Here is an 18,005-nt window from a genome sequence, read left to right as displayed (position 1 = left end):
CATTAACGCTTAAAAAATTTCCATCCTACAAAGTGAATCATGACCTCCAGGAACAAGCTGCCTGCAAATTATGGCTTGGGGCAATATAACCAGTACAACTTTGTTGCCAGTGCTTTAGCAATAGGCTATTGGTAACATACTTGACGGTAACCAGTATTTGAAGACATTATTGTTTATCAAAAGGGGGGTGGAATAAACACAGAGGATCCCTAAAGGATGGAAATGAAGAAAAGGGGTAACCTGTGTTAACTGGGGGTAACCTGCATGGAGAGTCAGGGGTGGGGAACAACCTATAGGAAACAGTGGTTACTACCTGTAGGAAACAGTGGTTACTACCCTTAATAAAACCTGCATGGAGTGGCAGCTACTACCTTTAACAGAAAACACCTACATTGAGCGGAAGTTACTACCCTAAAAAAAAAAAAAAATGCTTGCTGGGCAGACTGGATGGACCACTGGGTCTTTTTCTGCCATCATTTACTATGTTAGCATGTAAGTAGTATTTATCTGCCTACTGTCTGTCTCCCATCTCACTCTTGTCTCTCTTCTTTAATATTTGGTGCATACAACAAAATAGCTTCTTCCCCTCTACTCACAACTGTTTAGTGCAAGCTGAAAGGCGGGGTGGACAACGTTTGACATACATTTACTTTCTGCAGTCTAGTTAAATCAGCTCTGAATTTTTCATGAAGGCTTCAATAATCTGTAGCCTGTGGCTGCTGAAGCTCTGGGGGTTTCTCCACTACAAAGAGGTGGATCAGCTCTCACTTCCCATCTGGCACTGGGTGACAAGGACAGGCAAGGGGGGGTCCGCAGGAAGGCTGAAGGAGAAGAAAGCAGACATGGGCCCCTCTATTGTGGTGCACGAAACAGCTCAAATATGTGCTGCTGTGTGGCTGCACCTCTTCAGTGCCTTAAGACACTAGCTTCTGACTGGGCTTCAGAATATATTCTATGAACGTGCTTAACTGACAGAGTCATCACAACAGCTGTTTCTTACGTAGCACGGGGGGGAGCAGAACACTCATCTGTCAAACCTACAAGCCTCAGAGCAGAGACACTCTGCAGTTTAGGTTCGGAGCAGTATCGCAGCGTGCCATATGGCATGCATCTTACTTAGGTAGAGCCTGGTGTACAGCCAGTGCACATTGTCCTAGGTTTTGTCATAATGTTAAAATAGAATTACTAGTCCCTTGAATCAAACAAAAGGGGAAGAAACAGGCATGCTTTTTAAAATGCATTGTAAAAGCTTGGAATCAATTTTTAAACAACTTAGGGAGAAGAAATAAAAGCATACTTACTTTTCTAGGCAGTAAACTTTTAAAGCAAGTAAATGTCCCTATTCCTTTTGAGTTCACAAAAGCAACTGAATGGTGACTCCTACTCTCATAGAGCCCTTTTTAAGATCCCAGAGCTAAGAGTCATATGCTCAACTATGCATAGTCAGGGATCTCAGCAGAATAAAGATATATTTGAAGTTTTTCAGTGGCATAACCTGCCAACTACCTCTACCTTGATTTCAACATTCTGCCTATCAGATTGTTCAATTGCCTGACACATCACCCATCTCTAAGGGCCCCGTGTACTAAGCATTTTGCTTATGGATACAAAATGGGAAAATCTCTGATTGCGTCTGGCTGTAAGTCTGCTACAGCATCAATATGCACAGTGAAACTGCTTTGATCTATTGCATTGCAGCCCACAGGGGCACACTTTAACATTAAAAAGTATTATTATCAAAACACCTCGAGAGGTACAGAGAGAGAGATCTATATATATATATTATTGATATATATGGTTTTTATATATAATATATATATTATCTATATATATATTATGATATATATGGTATCATGATTACCATTGTTTATTGTATTTGCTTTGATCTTGTTGGTATTTTTTGATATATATCATGTCTATGTTATTTCAATTTCTCTGTAAAGCCTGTTGCTGAATTATTGTTTATTGTAAACCGAGGTGATGTTTTTAACGTGCCGCGGTATATAAAAAATCACTAAATAAATAAATATAGATATAGATATCTATCTATCTATATCTATCTATCTATATATATAAATAATTCATAGGTGCTCTACTTTAAATTAAGAGCTCTTGTTGCTGATATATTTTAGTGTTGAAGTGGCAACCACTGTGTACAGGTTTGCTCGCTCACTGTTCTTACCGTCAAACCCACATGTGTTAGCAATGTTAGATAGGAGGACATAGCTGGCTGTAGCAGAGGCTCTTATCTTCCAGCAGGATGTCTCACAGAGCGGTCCTGTTCCCTTGTCATTCAGTCTTCCACTGCCTGAAGGCCTCACTTACTAAACTTTACAGCATCTCTTGACTGCCCCCTTGTGCTGCTGCCTTAGCTCTGCTGCCAGATCTGGAAGCCCTGATTCCGTGCACCTCCTAGGCTCACCATGAAGCCGATGTAATAAGGTGTCCTAGATCGAGCAGACATGTTTACTTCCATTTGTGCACCTATTTTGTGCGTTAAAATTCTTATTAAATTGTGAATGAAGATGCACACTCAAAAATGTGCACACAAACAGGAGAAAAAGTGTGCACTCAAATTAGTGCTGCTTTATGTAAATCTCTTGTTAATGAAGATATTAACTATCACTCCCCAATTCAGGGAGGTGCGTTAAAGCCCAGAAAGACTAACTCATGTTTCTTAATGCTGTAAATTTAACTCCTGAGTCAGAGATACAATAAAGTTAATTCTATGGCTAGTGTTAGAATGGCTAGTGTTAGAATGAATGAATTAATTAATTGATTTCTTACTCTCCTCACACTAAAAAGGCCAAAGCCATTTACAAAGTAAAACATACATAAAATAATTTACTTAAATAATAAAATAAATAACAAATACAAAATAATTCAAATACAGTAAATAAATATGAAAAAAAGTTACATTATTATAGAGTCATCTGTATCAAATACCATTGAGAGAATAATCAATAAAAATCATCTAAATGGCCTGTTGCTGAAAAAGATTTTTGAGCATCACCTTAAACATTTTGCCGCAAGGATTCAGTCTCAATTCAGTTGGTAAAGGGTTCCATATTGCTGGGGACGCTACTGAGAATGCTGAGTCTCTGGAAGAAGAAAGATGAGCAATTCTAACTGAGGGGATGTCTAACAAGCCCCGCTGAGACAAACGAAGCACTCTAGATGGTTTACACGCTTTTAATAAAGTATTAGCCCATGAAAAAGTATTTGGGTTCAGCAATTTTGCGATTAGCATACCAACTTTATAAGCAATGTGCTGTTTAATGGGCAACCAATGTAAATCTATTAAAACTGGAGTGATATGTTGATTCCGTTTAGTACCAGTAAGGAGGCGAGCTGCAGAATTGAGAAGCAGCTGTTGTTGCGGCCCCGACCGCCTCCCCCATGATCGGGGCCGGGTCCGCTTACCTCCGCTCCGGTCCGCGAGGAGAGACGCTGAAGTCCTGGGCCGGTGGGCCGCATGGCCGCGGCGTCTCCACATGGAGAACGCCGTCCAGGCCGACAGAAGCTCCGCCCTCCTCCTTTGCCTCGCGCGCGCACGAGGAAGGCCCTTATGTGCGTCCAGCACCCGGAAGTGAGGGACCGCCTCCTGGCTGACGTCAGATGCCAGGCCTGCATTTAACGGGCGCCCAGACTCCGAGAAGGCGCCTTGCAACGAGGTTCTTTGAATTCTAGTTGCCTTCCTGACCCTGCTCACTGCTGGTTCCTGGTTCCTGGGTCTCCTGTGCTGTTCCAGTTCCTGCTTCAGTGACCTTCTTCATTTGTCTTCCTGGTTCTCGATCCCGGTCTGCTTCTGAACTCTGCTTGTTAGCTGCCAGCCCAGACCCTGGTCTGCTTCTGGACACTGCTTGCTTGTCACCTGCCTTGCCCCAGGGCCTACTCTGACGTCTCTTGCTTGCAGTCCTTCTCTGGCCCATAAGTCCCAAGGGCCCAAATCCCTACGGGCTCCTCCTGGGGGGATCCCGGGTCCTGGGTGAAGCCAACTGCCGGTCACTAGATTCCGCCTCCCGGTCTGCTATAGGAACCCTCCTGGAGCCCGGCCCAAGGGTCCACCATCTCTCTACTATAACAGTAACAGCTGTAGGGGTTGTAATGTAGAAGCCAGTAGTCCTAAATATAGGCTATTACATTAATCAATCACAGGAAAAATAATAGCTTGAATAACCATTCGGAAGTCAACAGGAATTAATAACTTTTTTAGACCAGCAACAACTCAAAGCTTATAGAAACCTGATCGAATAATGGCTTTAATTTGAGGTTTAAAGGAAAGCTGAGAGTCAATTAAAATGCCTAGACTTTTGATAGAATCAGATGGATGAAAAGCACAATTTCCCAAAGAGACTAAAGAATAATTCTTCAAAGAATAAGATGTTTTAAAACCAGAAATTCAGTTTTAGATATATTCAAAGGCAACTATTATGATGTAACCAAGATTGAATTGATGAAAAACAGAGTTGTAAATGATCTAAAGTTTCTTTCCAAGTCAGACGTATAAGGATAAAAAATTGTATGTCATCAGCATAGCTCTTGTATCAATCACATGTCGTGGCAAGCAATTTTGTAATCAGGGCTAAGTAAATATTAAACAAAATAGCTGATAAGGCAGATCCTTGTAGAACATCAGTGTTAAGATTAGTCAGTTGAGAAGTTTGATTCATATAAATCACATATTGAGTTCTATTCTTGATAAAAGCCATAAACCATAAAACCAATCCAACACCTTGTCAGATATACTGCATTCTTGAAGGTGAAAAAGAAATATATCATAAGAACATGCCATACTGGGTCAGACCAAGGGTCCATCAAGCCCAGCATCCTGTTTCCAACAGTGGTCAATGCAGGCCATAAGAACTGATCTACTAAATTGAACGCTGCTTATATATCAAGCAAGACCAGCAGAAACTCGCTACCATTATCTAGACCCCTTCTAAAAGGATCAACTAGTGAGAGCAATAAAAGTTGTGTACTCATGGATTTCCGAAATTCAAATTGATGGAGATTGAGAATCTCATGATTTTCAAGATGAATATTTAGCTGAGTCAATGCAGCTTGCTCAATAACTTTTGACATGAAGGGTAAGGATGAGGTGGGCCTGTAATTACTTAAATCAAAGCCATCTAAAGTCGATTTTTTAAGGATCGGTTTAATAGCAGCTTTCTTTAAACTGTCCGGAAAGGATCCTTCCTCAAATGATTTGTTTTCAGTTAGAGTAAGAACAGGGACAACAGGTCTTTGTTGGCTTCAAAAAGCACAACAGAGCATTTGCTCGAAGGACAAAATACAGTATTCATAGTGGAAATTATATTTACAATTTTGACTTGAGGGACTTGGTTAAACGAGGACCATGTAGAAACAGTTGGCAAGTCTGAAGTACAATGCCATGCAGGAACATTCAAAAATTTAGAGCTATTATTTCCAATTTTTAGTTTGAAAAATCTCATAAAAGAATCATCAGAAAGGGAATTAGGAGAAAAGGAATCTTGAGAAGGCTGAGACGTTAATTGTTTAGCAAATCAGAAAAGGGCTTTAGAGTCAAAGCCAATTTTCCTGATTTTTTCAGAGTAAAAAGGTTTCTTCGCTTCTAACATTTTGGCTTGGGATTCGGCGAGTAAAAATTGAAAATTGCTTGCCATTCCATGTGTGGGAGATCTATGCAAAGACCATTCACATTTTCTAAGGGAACATCAAAATTTAATCAGGTCAGAAGTAAGGCTTAAAAGAATGATGTTGGGTTTGAATTGCTTAATAGGTGCTATTTTATCAAGTGTATTAGACACAGTATCATTCCAAAAATCAATTAGATTATCTAAGGTATGAAGTAGAGGGATACTCAAAGCCATTGAAAAATAAATCTAGAGTTAGTCAATGGTGCTAGACCTAGAGCTCCTGGGTGCAGGGTCTTGGATTCAGGGTGGAACCCAGCACCTAGGAACTCCAAGTCCAGGATCATGCTATCAAAGCACTGTAGACTAGTACTGGTCCCATATGTGCAAGTAAACTTTACTTCACCTATGACCCAGGAGTGGATGGGGTAATCCGGTGACGAGTTTTTTGGTTAAAAGAATTTTAGGAGGGTGGAAAAGGGAGAAAGGTTTGTCTCCAGATAGGAGGCTTCCTATATGTTACAAGGACCTTCGGGTAATTGTGGGATGTTTGCAGAAAGTATGCTGGTCTGAATTCAGAACAATCTCAGGACACCTGGATATCAAATGTTCCCAGGTATGCAGAGCAAAAACATTTTTGTATCCTTATTATTTTTCATTACTGGGTCTTTGTGTCTGCTATTTTTAAATATTTTGTTGGTATCTGGAAATGTTTTATATGAGTTTTTAATTATTGGATATTCCACTCATCAGCTGTTTCGAAATATGTTCTTTTTGTTAGTACAGTTTTACTGCTGATGATTTTATATTTCTTGATTTGTTTTGTAAGGATGGGTGATGTTTCTTTTTTCCTTTGTTACACTGCATACAGAGACTCTGGCTTGTTGCAGTTTCCAATTCAGTTTTTTCTGCATGCTTCTTGTTATGCGTTTTGGTCTCTTTATTCTATGTTAGGTGAGGGACAGCACGTGATTCAGGTGAGGTTTTCTGCTGGCGTGTTGTTTCTGTGTAGGACTCTATAGCAGCCTGACTTGGTCCGTTTTCCTAAAAGGAGATGTATTGGTGTCTTAAGGCCTGGTGTAATATTTTCAGAGACTTATTGTACTTTAAAAGTGTGATCTTACATAAAATGCACACATTTACTTGTATTTAGTTTTAAACATATTGTATGGCTCTCATGGAATTACATTTTAAAATATATGGCGTTTATGGCTCTCTCAGCCAAAAAGGTTCCTGACCCCTGGTATAGAGCTTAGCCACTACTGCTGCTTCTGGTGTGTACTACAGCCTGCATGGAAGAAGAGTAAGAGAGCTGCTGGAGGGGGTAAGTAAAGATGGCTTTTTAAGTTCATTTTTCTTGATTGACTGCCATTTTAATTATTTAATATTATGTGATGTGTCTGCTTTTTTTGTTTGAGCAACAAGTATAGCTTTGGTTTATGTTTATTTTATATATTTTTATTTATTTATTTATAAAAGAGTTTCTATACCGTCGATAAGACAAATCATCTCAATGGTTTACATGGCATAAAAATGTCAAATAAGTGTTCTGTTATAAATACAGACTTCGTTATTTTCATTAATGCACAATGTAAGTTAATTGTGTGTGGAGGCGGGGGGGGGGGCGGCATAGCTGACGTTTCGCCTAGGGCGCCTAATACCCTTGCACCGGCCCTGCGCCTAAAGCAGGTCCCCAACCACCGGTCCGCGGACCAGTACCGGGCCGTTGGGGTTTTTTGCCGGTCCGTGGCGCCATGGCTGCTGCGGGGAGGCGGGGCGAAGCTGGCGACCTGCCTCCTCCAACCCCAAAAGAGAAGAGACATGGCCCAAAAAGGTAGCGCGTCGCAGTAACGTATGTTGCTGGAGCCGCGCAGGCAGGAAGGAGGTGTATCAGCCACTGCAGGTGCTCCTCCTACTTCCTTCCTGCCTGCCCTGCCCCGGAAGACAAATGTTGCCGGAGCCGCATGGGGAGGAAGGAGGAGGCGCGTCAGCCGCGTGGGTAGAAGAGGCGCTTCAGCCGCGTGCAGAAGAGGAGCAGCGGGGCCAGGAAGACTAGGGCCACTGCAGAGCCCATCCTGTGGCAACCCGTAAAGAAGAGGCCCAGAGGTGAGAGAGAGGTGTGTGCGAGTATGAGATGAGTTGAGAGACTGTGTGTGTTTGCAGAGACAGCATGTGAGAGCCTCTGTGTGTGTGAAAGAGACAGCATGTAAGAGTGAGAGCCTGTGCTTGAGCAAGGCAGCATGTGGGGGTGTGAGAGAGCCTGTGTGTGAGACTCAGACAGCCTGTGCCAGTGAGAGCCTGTGTATGTGTGTGTGAGAGAGAAATGCATGTGAGAATGAGAACCTGACTGTGTGTTTGAGGGAAGAAGACAGGTGGAGAGAAAAGAAATAGAAAAAAAGGCAATATAAAAGGAAATGGCAAAAAATTAGAAAGGGAAGCAGATGTAAAAAAAAATTAATTACTTTTTACTGATTGGCACATGTAATCTTTGGGAATGTGCAAGAGTAGCACTTTCTCTATGGCGGATCTCACAATGTACGAGATCAACATGGAGGAAGTGGAAACCCACGGGGCCTGCACAGAGGAGGCAGCAGAATGGGCTTCAGTGCCAATAGCAGCAATCAGTGCCTCCCCAATAGCCACGTGGCAGCAGTGGCAGTAATTAGATTAATTGTTTGACTCAGCTGAAGGTGACAAAGTATGAAGTGGGATGTGAAATCAGCTTGATCTGGTGGAGAATTAGGATTGCTGTTACACATGAACTGTATTTGGCAAACATAAAGGGAGCCAGGATAATCAATTGATGCCTGCAGCTGAGGACTGATTCATTATGACTCATGTAGAAATTAGTGCATTTTCCAGATTAGTCTGCATAACACAATTCTCAACATTCAGCATTATTTCTGCTGCATAGAGTTTTATCTGAGAGGCTCTGAGGTTGTGAGGGAGCCAGTAAGAGTGAGAGCATGAGTGTGTATGAGAAAATCCAGGGGAGTAAGAGTGTGTGTGAGTGGGGGGGGGGGGGGGGGGGGAGAGTGTCTTACACCCTGAGAGTGTATCAGTGTCTGTGAGAGCGAGAGGTTATGGTGGGTATAAGAGCATGAATGTGTATGTATGTGACAGTGTATGTATGAGAGAGAATGGACATGTGAGAGTATGTGTGAGAGAGAGAGGATAGCCTCCTAATCCTCGACAATATCAGGGTGACTGGAAATCAAGAGCTCCCATGTATGGGCAGCAGGGGCTTTTTAAAATCCTTATTAGTTTTAATTATTGTGTGTTATTTGATATATGTGCTGTTTTGAAATATTATTGGTGTTTGGGAAATTATAAAAATGTATATGATTTTAATTAATAGAAATTCTATTTATCAGTAATTTTAAAATATTCTTTTATTAGTATGGTTTTACTATTATAACTGATGCTTTATGTTTCTTAATTTTATTGTTTTATGAGGAATGGTGGTTCTGTTTATAAATGTCATAATAAATAAGTATGCACTAAAATCCAACCCCATCCATAACCCCGCCCCCATATGACCAAAGCCCCACCCTCACCCCGCCCTCGCCCTGCGAGGGCGGGGCAAGGGCGGGGCAAGGGGTCACCGCAACATGAGGAACTGTATTTCGGGGTCACGGCATTAGAAAGGTTGAGAACCACTGCTATAGAAACTTCTGCCTTTTGCATAATACACACCCCGTTAAATGAATCCAAGGAAGCCTCCCACACTTCCAACTCGTCTTTTACCCTGCGAGTCACTCTAATAAAATGATGACTAGCCCGTACTCCTACTGTCGTGCTGGACAATCTCCTAATAAAGGCTCGACCCATTGGAATCACCCTACATGCAAAATTCAGTGCTCCTATGAGAGACTGCATCTGTCTTAACGTGACTTTCGATAACTTACGTATACTCTGCACTAACTCTTTCAATCTATCCACTTTCTCCGCCGGCAAACGTGCTTCTAATGTTACCGAATCTAGCTCAATACCTAAAAATACTAACCTCGATACTGGGCCCTCCTTTTTCTGAACCGCTACCGGTACTCCAAACTAATTTGCCACCTGCAAAAATCCTTCGAGTTGCTTCTGAAATATATCGGTCTCGGCCGGACCCACAAACAAAAAATCATCCAGGTAATGCAAAATCCCCCCGCCTCCTGTACTTTGGTCCACCACCCATTGCAGAAAAGTGCTGAACGCTTCGAAAAAAGCACACGACACAGCACAACCCATCGGTAGACACTTATCTATATAATACAGACCTTCAAAACTAAAACCCAACAGAGGAAAGCAACTCGGATGAATGGGCAGGAGCCAGAAAGCCACTTCTATATCCGCTTTGGCTAATAATGCTCCCTGTCCTGCTGATTGCACTAAACTAACAGCCTCATCAAATGACGCATAACGAACAGAACAAATATCCCAAGGTATATAATCGTTCACAGACTTGCCCCTCGGGTGCGATAGATTCAGGATAAAGCGGAACTTACCCTGCTCCTTCTTTGGAATAACTGCAACTGGAGACAAGTGCATATTTACATAAGGTTGCAAAACAAACAGTCCTGCCACCCTCCCTAATCTAATTTCTGCCGATATTTTTTCCCTTACAATAATTGCATGTCTACTAGCAGACTGTGCATTCTTTCCTTTTTCCCCTCTACCAGGTCCCACGTAAGGAATAACAAAACCCTCTTTAAACCCTTCAAATAAAAATTTTGCATCCTTTCGATTAGGATAACTCTCCAGCCAAGGGCTCATAGCTTGTAAAGAGACTGGAGAGTCTGCCAACCGACACCATTCTTTAAACTCCCCCCCCCCCCCCCATCCTTGCATTCCACTAGATCCTTGTCCACATTTAATGGCTGAGTGCGCTCCTCCACAGATAGAACAAGCGTGTCTGAACTTACAATCCGGGAATAGGCAGACCGCTTTGTTAAATCGCCAACATGTGTCATTCCCTCCCACTCTGGACTTACTTCCCTGAATGCCCTTACTAGATTGTCCTCCCAACCAAAAGGAATGCCCGACCCCACTACTACTTCCCGACCCAACTCCCCCTCCCAAGCCGCTACTCCCTACACCTGTCGCTTTGGCCCCGCTAGCCCCTTTATATGTCATTTGTGTTAACCACAAATTAATATCCTGAGATCCCCATGACATCGCTTTGCTACCTGCCATCTTGTCCCTGAATTTCTCATCGTAGTTGAGCCAAGCCCAACCTTCATAATCCCGGAACGCACCCAGAATGCTATCTGCATAAGATAATAAGGCTCCATATTGTGATGAATCGTAATGACCCACCACGCTAGCAAGCCTTAAAAATCCCCTTACCCAGTTCACAATATTCTTTGCTACCTTAACACCCCCAGACTTATAATGCTTCTTTTTATCCTTCTTTTTGCTCTTCTTAACTCCCCTCCTCCCTTCCAATAATCTAAAAATGTTCACATATCTTCTCTTACGTATCTTTCTGCGAAGCTTGCTCGGAACTCCTTCCCATAACTCTGCCAAAGTAGCACTAGCTGAATGACCTACCCCATGCAACGGCCCTTCCTCTAACACTGCTTTGTACCTGGGGCCTGACTCGGATGAATCCTCGGATGAATCTGAATCACTGGACGAAGAACTAGACACTAGAGGAAGGACTTTTCTTTCTCCTTTTTGCCTTACTTTTATTACTCTTCCTCACATTTACTTTCTCACCTGAACTTAATGATACATCGATCCCATGCCCGGCTGCAATTTTCCATTCTCCCCTTTCCATGCTGCTGCGCTCCTGACTGGCCGCCTCTCTTGTGAAATCCCTTTCTCTCCATGCTTCTTGACCCGACGTCCCAAGCAGGGCTTCCTCCTCAGGTTCTGAAATAAAAGATACCTCTCTTCCCCTACAATCCCCTGCTAACCTGTCACACTTGCAATTAAGCTCCCTGAACTTTGTCCTTCCTAAGCCCAAGTCTAGTAAGTTACTCCTCTTTTGGACCGGGCGGGCCGCTAACTCCGTGGTACCATAGCTGGGCGCAATACCTGAAGGCCCTGCAGATGTCTCCCTCCATACAGGCCAGCCTCCAAAACATTCCTGCTCTCCCCAATTATTACTCCCCAGTTTGGTCAACTCCTGACTCCAAAACTCCTCCTTTTCTGCATCCTCTTCATGCTCTAACCTGTCTCCCCTCCCCCTGGAACAATCTACCAAACTGCTTGGAATCACCGGGACCGGCATCATCTCTCGAGGAAGCATCCCTTTCCCCTTGCTTGCAACCCCTAGCGAAGCAAAACTCCTTTTCACACCCACCTCCCTAGCCGGTACAGCCTTTTTTCCTGCTCCTGGATATTTAATAGCCATTGGCTTATGTTCTTGTACGCTCACCACACTTTGATTCATACTCATCATATCACTGCGAGGACCCCGCGCCCCTCCTCTCCCCACACCTCCTGAACGCTGACTATTCCTACCCCTAGCAGAGGAACCTCTCGTCGCTGCATACTTGCCCTTGTTCAATTTAATATGCTCGATCGACAGACCCGCGGGGCGCGCTGCACCAAGTGACTGATTATCCACCTGACTGCGAGGCGAGGAACGCCCGCCCTCGGACAGGAAGCTGAACTCGAGAGCCGAGGCGTTCAGGAACACCTCTGCCACATCTTCCGCAGGCTCCGCTCTGAAGCCAGCTGGGCTGGAAACTGACAGGATTCAGCCTCAGTGGACTCAGGGCCACTCTCCCCCGAGTCCGCCGGCATGTTACAGGAAGGAAATTGGCCCGAGGGCGGGACCGACGCAGGCTGCAGGGGAGCCGTGTGTGCAGAGTACAAAATGGCCGCCGCGCTAGCGGGGCCAGGCACCGGCGACGGGCCGCTCGTGAACTGGCGGGGGAGAGCCGAGGCTGCAGGAGGAGAGACAGGGAGGGGAAAAACCGCCGCTGGAGGCCTGGGGGTGCTCGGAGGATCGCGGCCGCGATCCCTCACCTTCTTAGGCATAACGGGTAGAAGGTAAGGTTATCTGACAGATTTTCTTATATTTTTTTTTTATGCCCAAACCGCCGAAACAAGATAGCAATATACTGTGAAACTTGTTTTTTTTTTTTTACGCTATGATTCCGTTTCGAAGGCACTATACCGTACCCTGCGATCCCAGAAAGCCTCGACCTGCTGCCTCAGCCGTTCCTCACCGACTGAGCGCGAAACCCCTTCACATCCTTCCTCATACCTCTGTTAACCAATCCCTGCCTCCCTTTTTAAATTTCCCTCATTCTATTGGCCTTTACCTCCTCCCTACCCCCCTTTCCTCTCTATCTTTACCTAACTGCTCATTCCCGTCGCTCGCTTGTCTCCAGTTATATTCGCAGCGCGAGACAAGCTCGCCCTGCTTCAACAAGGTTGGCCATCACTGTACTAGCTAGTTCCTTCTATATAAATGAACATTTTTTATTTCAATTTTCTCCCTACCCTCCTAACTTGGCAATAGTCTGTGTAAGTACAGATTTGAGACAGGGAGAGTGGGTGCATGGGAAAAACAAGCAAGGAACAAAATACAATCTCACTCCCAAATTAAAAGAAATATAGTTCAAAGCACAATCAATTACGCAGAATCCCTAAGCAAAAAGAAAGAAAGCACAATCTTCCCTCAGCAAGCAATATTTTACTTAAGCAAGTACGGAAGCTCCCAGTCTCAGCAGCTTTGGCTTCAACAGCAAGTACTGTATCTCAGACTCATCCGCCGATCTGCTCCTCTGTTGCTGCCTCCCTCCTCTATCTCTGGCAATTAGAAACCACAATTTTAAGAATCTTTTGTTGTTTTCCCCTTGTTGTTCCTGAAGTCATCCTGCACAATACATTTGTTCCATATAGGTTATTTTTTGACGTACTGTAAGCCCTGGCCCCTGCCACAAATTCTGCCATTTTATCTTTAAAGCAAGGGCTAGAAAAATGGCAAACAGGTCCTTTTGAGTACAAGGGTCTGTGTGGACATTAAAGATCCTACGTTTTGCGAAAGCACTTTACTCTGGGAATGTTATGCTGATTAAATTCCAATAAATATTGTTGGAAGTCTTCTGGCAATATCCTTCATGTAAATAAACGCTAATTGGAGTAAGAAAAATGTTGCTCCTTTGCCCATCGAACATCTCTTGTTTTACATATCACTTTGGATTAATAATAGAAATGAATCATACTAAATTTCCAGGGACAGACCATTTAGCAAGTTTTCATTTTTGCGATAGTTTATGTTACTTCAATTAGCACAACTATTCTGTACTTAGCCACTTGCATTAAAATTACAGTCAGCAAATACGGTCTCAAATGAAAAACAGTAAAATACTGCATCTATTGGAAAACATTGAAGATATGGTTCTGAATTTAATAGCTTATCTTCCTCAATCGTTCGACAAACCTTAAATTTATTTTCCAGGTTACTCGAGATCTTGCAGATGCTATAATTAATTCAATTTGGCTTCAAGATCATACGTTAGCTCACAAGAGAACAGTCTTGTTCAAGGTTAGTAGTTTATTCAGAATTTTTTAATAACTTTTTATTTATGCATTTTAAAAATGTATACAAGAATAATCTAGTGACAGAAGAACAAAAAGGGTCAATATTAACAAATCAGAAAACAAATCCACTTTAGGAAAAAACAGTCCTCCCAGCTTTCCCCCAGCCCACAAATAAGGGAACCAATTACACAATTCTAAGAAATCATAGAAAGAAAAGTCAATAACAGCAATATATATAACAGAGGAATCTAACATATTGAGGATCCTTAAACCGAGTAATGGGACTCATCTGGTGGTAGCAGGGACAGCCTCACTAACTTCAGTTGACTGAGCTAGCTTATCACTCAAAAAGAAGGATAATTGAGATGGAAGAAAAAAGATATATGAAGCAGCTTTGAATCTAACATAAGAAAAAAGGCCCCAATCTGTAACACTCTTGGCCTAAGCATGAAAAAACATTTCCTCTTCTTTTGTGTTTGTCTAGATACGTCAGGGAACACCCTAACTCTCAAATGCAAAAATGATTCTAAACAGTGCTTAAAAAAAAGTCTAAGAATCCAATCTCTATCAGGCTCCAACACAAAAGTCACTATCATTGTTGCAGGTTCCACCAAATCACTGTCAGAGGCCTCCAAATCTTAGAAATGTCCATCTTAGAAGGTATCAATGGTTCTATAGCTTGGAAACCCTGCTGAACCTCGTTGCCCTTCTTTAGGGGCGGCAGATAGAAAGCTTTAGACAGTGGAGGTATCGCCTGCTCCAGAACCTTAAGTACCTCAAGTATCTTTAAAACATATCCTTGGGAGGTATATGAGATGCTTTAGGGAAATTTATAAATCACAGATTTTTCACTTGTAAGGAGTTCTCCAAATTTTCCAGCTTATTCTGAAGCATTAGATCTTATATCAAAAAGTCCTAAGTGGGTTTCTAAGAGCCAACTCTTGCTTGACTTCCTTAATGTTCTGAGAAAATGCAACATTAGTGACTTTGAACAACTGTATTCTATTTTCATTCTCATTGCTTTTCAATAACAAAGGGTTTAGCTGGGATGTAATAGAAATTCCCAACCTCTCAATAGTCTCCCAGATTGTCTCTAATGTAAATTGCGAATGTCTTACCAGCAAAAGTTGTTTAAAACTTTTCAGGGGCTCAACAGCAGGATTGGAGCCTTCCAGGAGAATCCTATCTGGTGCTGTTTCAAGCTGCACCGACTCCATCCATGCTTCTTGGTCTCAAGAAACTTCCGGGTTAGCTGGTGTGATCTTCTAGATCAAGGATAGAGAGATGGTTTAGCCTGGGTCGAATGATGTACCTATTTCTCATCCTCTGCCTCCAATGGCTGCTCTCCCTATCTTCCTTCTCCACACACAACATGAGTGTCCGTGGGGCCCAATACAGTGACCGCCGAAGAAGCTGCAGAGTAAGATTACTCCCATGCTCTGTGCTTGTGACCTGTATGCGGCATTGATTTGAAAGGAAAAATATACAGCAACAATATGACAGAGGGTCATGCTGAGAGTGTTGCTAGTGTCATCTTGGATCCCTTATTCAAAATTTTTAGATGACTCAGCTAGCACCTAAAGCAAAGTGACCAAACTACTAAAACTGAGAAAAATTTTGCAAAGGACATTCTGTGTGCTAAAATGGCAAATAGTGGGAGGGAAGTGACATCATCAAGTGAGATGGCTGCTTGAGAGAAAGGCTCCCAACCTAAATCTACAATCATTCTCCAAATTGAGAAATCCCCGGTGTTGGCGCAATCTTTTAGCCTGTACAGCAGGGATGGGAAAAGCGAATTTAAAAATAGATTTAAAACACTTCTCCTTTACAGATGCGGCAGTGGCTAACACACTGGGGCCTGGAGAGGAAATGGCGCCGGAGGTATGCAGCGATCAGAGCACAGTTGTGACTGAAGGCGCACTGACCTGGGCTGAATTCCAGGACTGTTTTCAAGAATTGAGAGTTGACATGGCCAGCCTTCAAAAAGAGATCAGAGAAATACTGACTGACAACCTAGGTGAGATAACAGACGGGTGGAAGAATCTGAAACCCGGCTAGATAAACAGGCCTCTGACCTAACTAAATGGCGGGACGAGCAGAAGCGATTAGTAGAAGCTACTGAAGAGCTGTCTGTCTGCATAGAGGATATGGAAAATAGGTCCCCCAGGGCAAACTTACGCTTCCGAGGAGTACTGGAGGGGGCTGAATTTGTGGACTGTTTCAAGGTAGTCTCTAGCATTTGCAAAGCTGTAGTGGCATGAGATGGAGAGGTGGAGGATACTCCAGTTATTAAGCTGGAAAGAGCGCATAGGTCATTGGGAGCAATATAGAATAACCAGGCTAGAGATATCGCCTGTTTTCATAACTTCCTCTTAAAAGAGAAAGCTGCAAATTTGGCAAGGAGGTCTGGAACTCTAATTTGGCAGGGATATAAAATTGAAATATTCCAAGACCTTGCTTTTCCTATTATCTGGAAAAGATGCGAATTCTGGGACATTGTTGTCTTTTTGTGTAATAGGAGTATCAGGTTCACTGTCTTTTTCCTTTTCGGCTAAGTTTCACGATAAGTGGAATAACATCTTTTGTGAAGACTATCCAGGAAGCTGAGGAGATTCTGCTGGTGGCAGGTATGGCATTCCCACACGTAGAAGCAGTAATGAAAGTATCAGAAGGTGACAAGCGGCGAGAGGACCCACCAAGATGGTAGAGAACAGGTAAAGGAGGAAGAAGGCTACAATGCCAATCGGGTGTATCATCATCATTCAAGGAAGCTCCGAGAACTTAGATTCTGAGAGCTTCTTGGAACCTTTATATCATTGATAATGTGCTGTCTAGCTGGGTATACATTAGATAAGCACTAGAGATATATTAGATTGCTCATATCTAAGGAGGGGACATTATTACTGGATGATAAATAAGAACATAAGAACATAAGAAATTGCCATGCTGGGTCAGACCAAGGGTCCATCAAGCCCAGCATCCTGTTTCCAACAGAGGCCAAACCAGGCCACAAGAACCTGGCAATTACCCAAACACTAAGAATATCTCATGCTACTGATGCAAATAGATGGGTTTAGGTGGGGGGAGTGTGGAGTAGCGGTCTGACAAGGTGACTTCATCCCTCAGATTGGAGGGGGTTCATGCTGGTGATAGGTGGACCAAATCTGGAAATGAGCAGGAGGGCGGAAGGGTGTTAGGGGAGATGGTAAGGGGCTACCATTTCAGCTCAGGTTGGCAAATGAGGTTCCAAAGAATATGGAGAATGAGATGACTTTGTATTGTTGTATGGCTGAATGGGTGTTGATCCTGGGGGGAGTGACCTTATGGATGAAAGATTGTAAGGAAGAATATAGAATAATGAAGCAGAGAAGAGTGGATGATATTTTTCAATCAGGGGTTTCAAAATAGTTTCTATTAATTTCAAGGGCTTGAATTGTCCAGTTAAGAGAAGTCTATTTTTTCAAGAAATGTTGAGGCTTTAGGCATTAGGGATGTGAATCGTTTTAGGACGATTAAAATTATCGTCCGATAATTTTAATATCGTCTTAAACCGTTATGGAACACAATACAATAGAGATTCTAACGATTTATCGTTATAAATCGTTAGAATCGTGAGCCGGCACACTAAAACCCCCTAAAACCCACCCCGACCCTTTAAATTAAATCCCCCACCCCCCCGAACCCCCCCCCCCAAATGACTTAATAACCTGGGGGTCCAGCGGCGGTCCGGAACGGCAGCGGTCCGGAACGGGCTCCTGCTACTGAATCTTGTTGTCTTCAGCCGGCGCCATTTTCCAAAATGGCGCCGAAAAAATGGCGGCAGCCATAGACGAACACGATTGGACGGCAGGAGGTCCTTCCGGACCCCCGCTGGACTTTTGGCAAGTCTTGTGGGGG

Source organism: Rhinatrema bivittatum, chromosome 1 (genome assembly GCF_901001135.1).
Source record: "Rhinatrema bivittatum chromosome 1, aRhiBiv1.1, whole genome shotgun sequence".
Taxonomy (NCBI): Eukaryota; Metazoa; Chordata; class Amphibia; order Gymnophiona; family Rhinatrematidae; genus Rhinatrema; species Rhinatrema bivittatum.
This window is presented reverse-complemented; position numbering follows the sequence as displayed.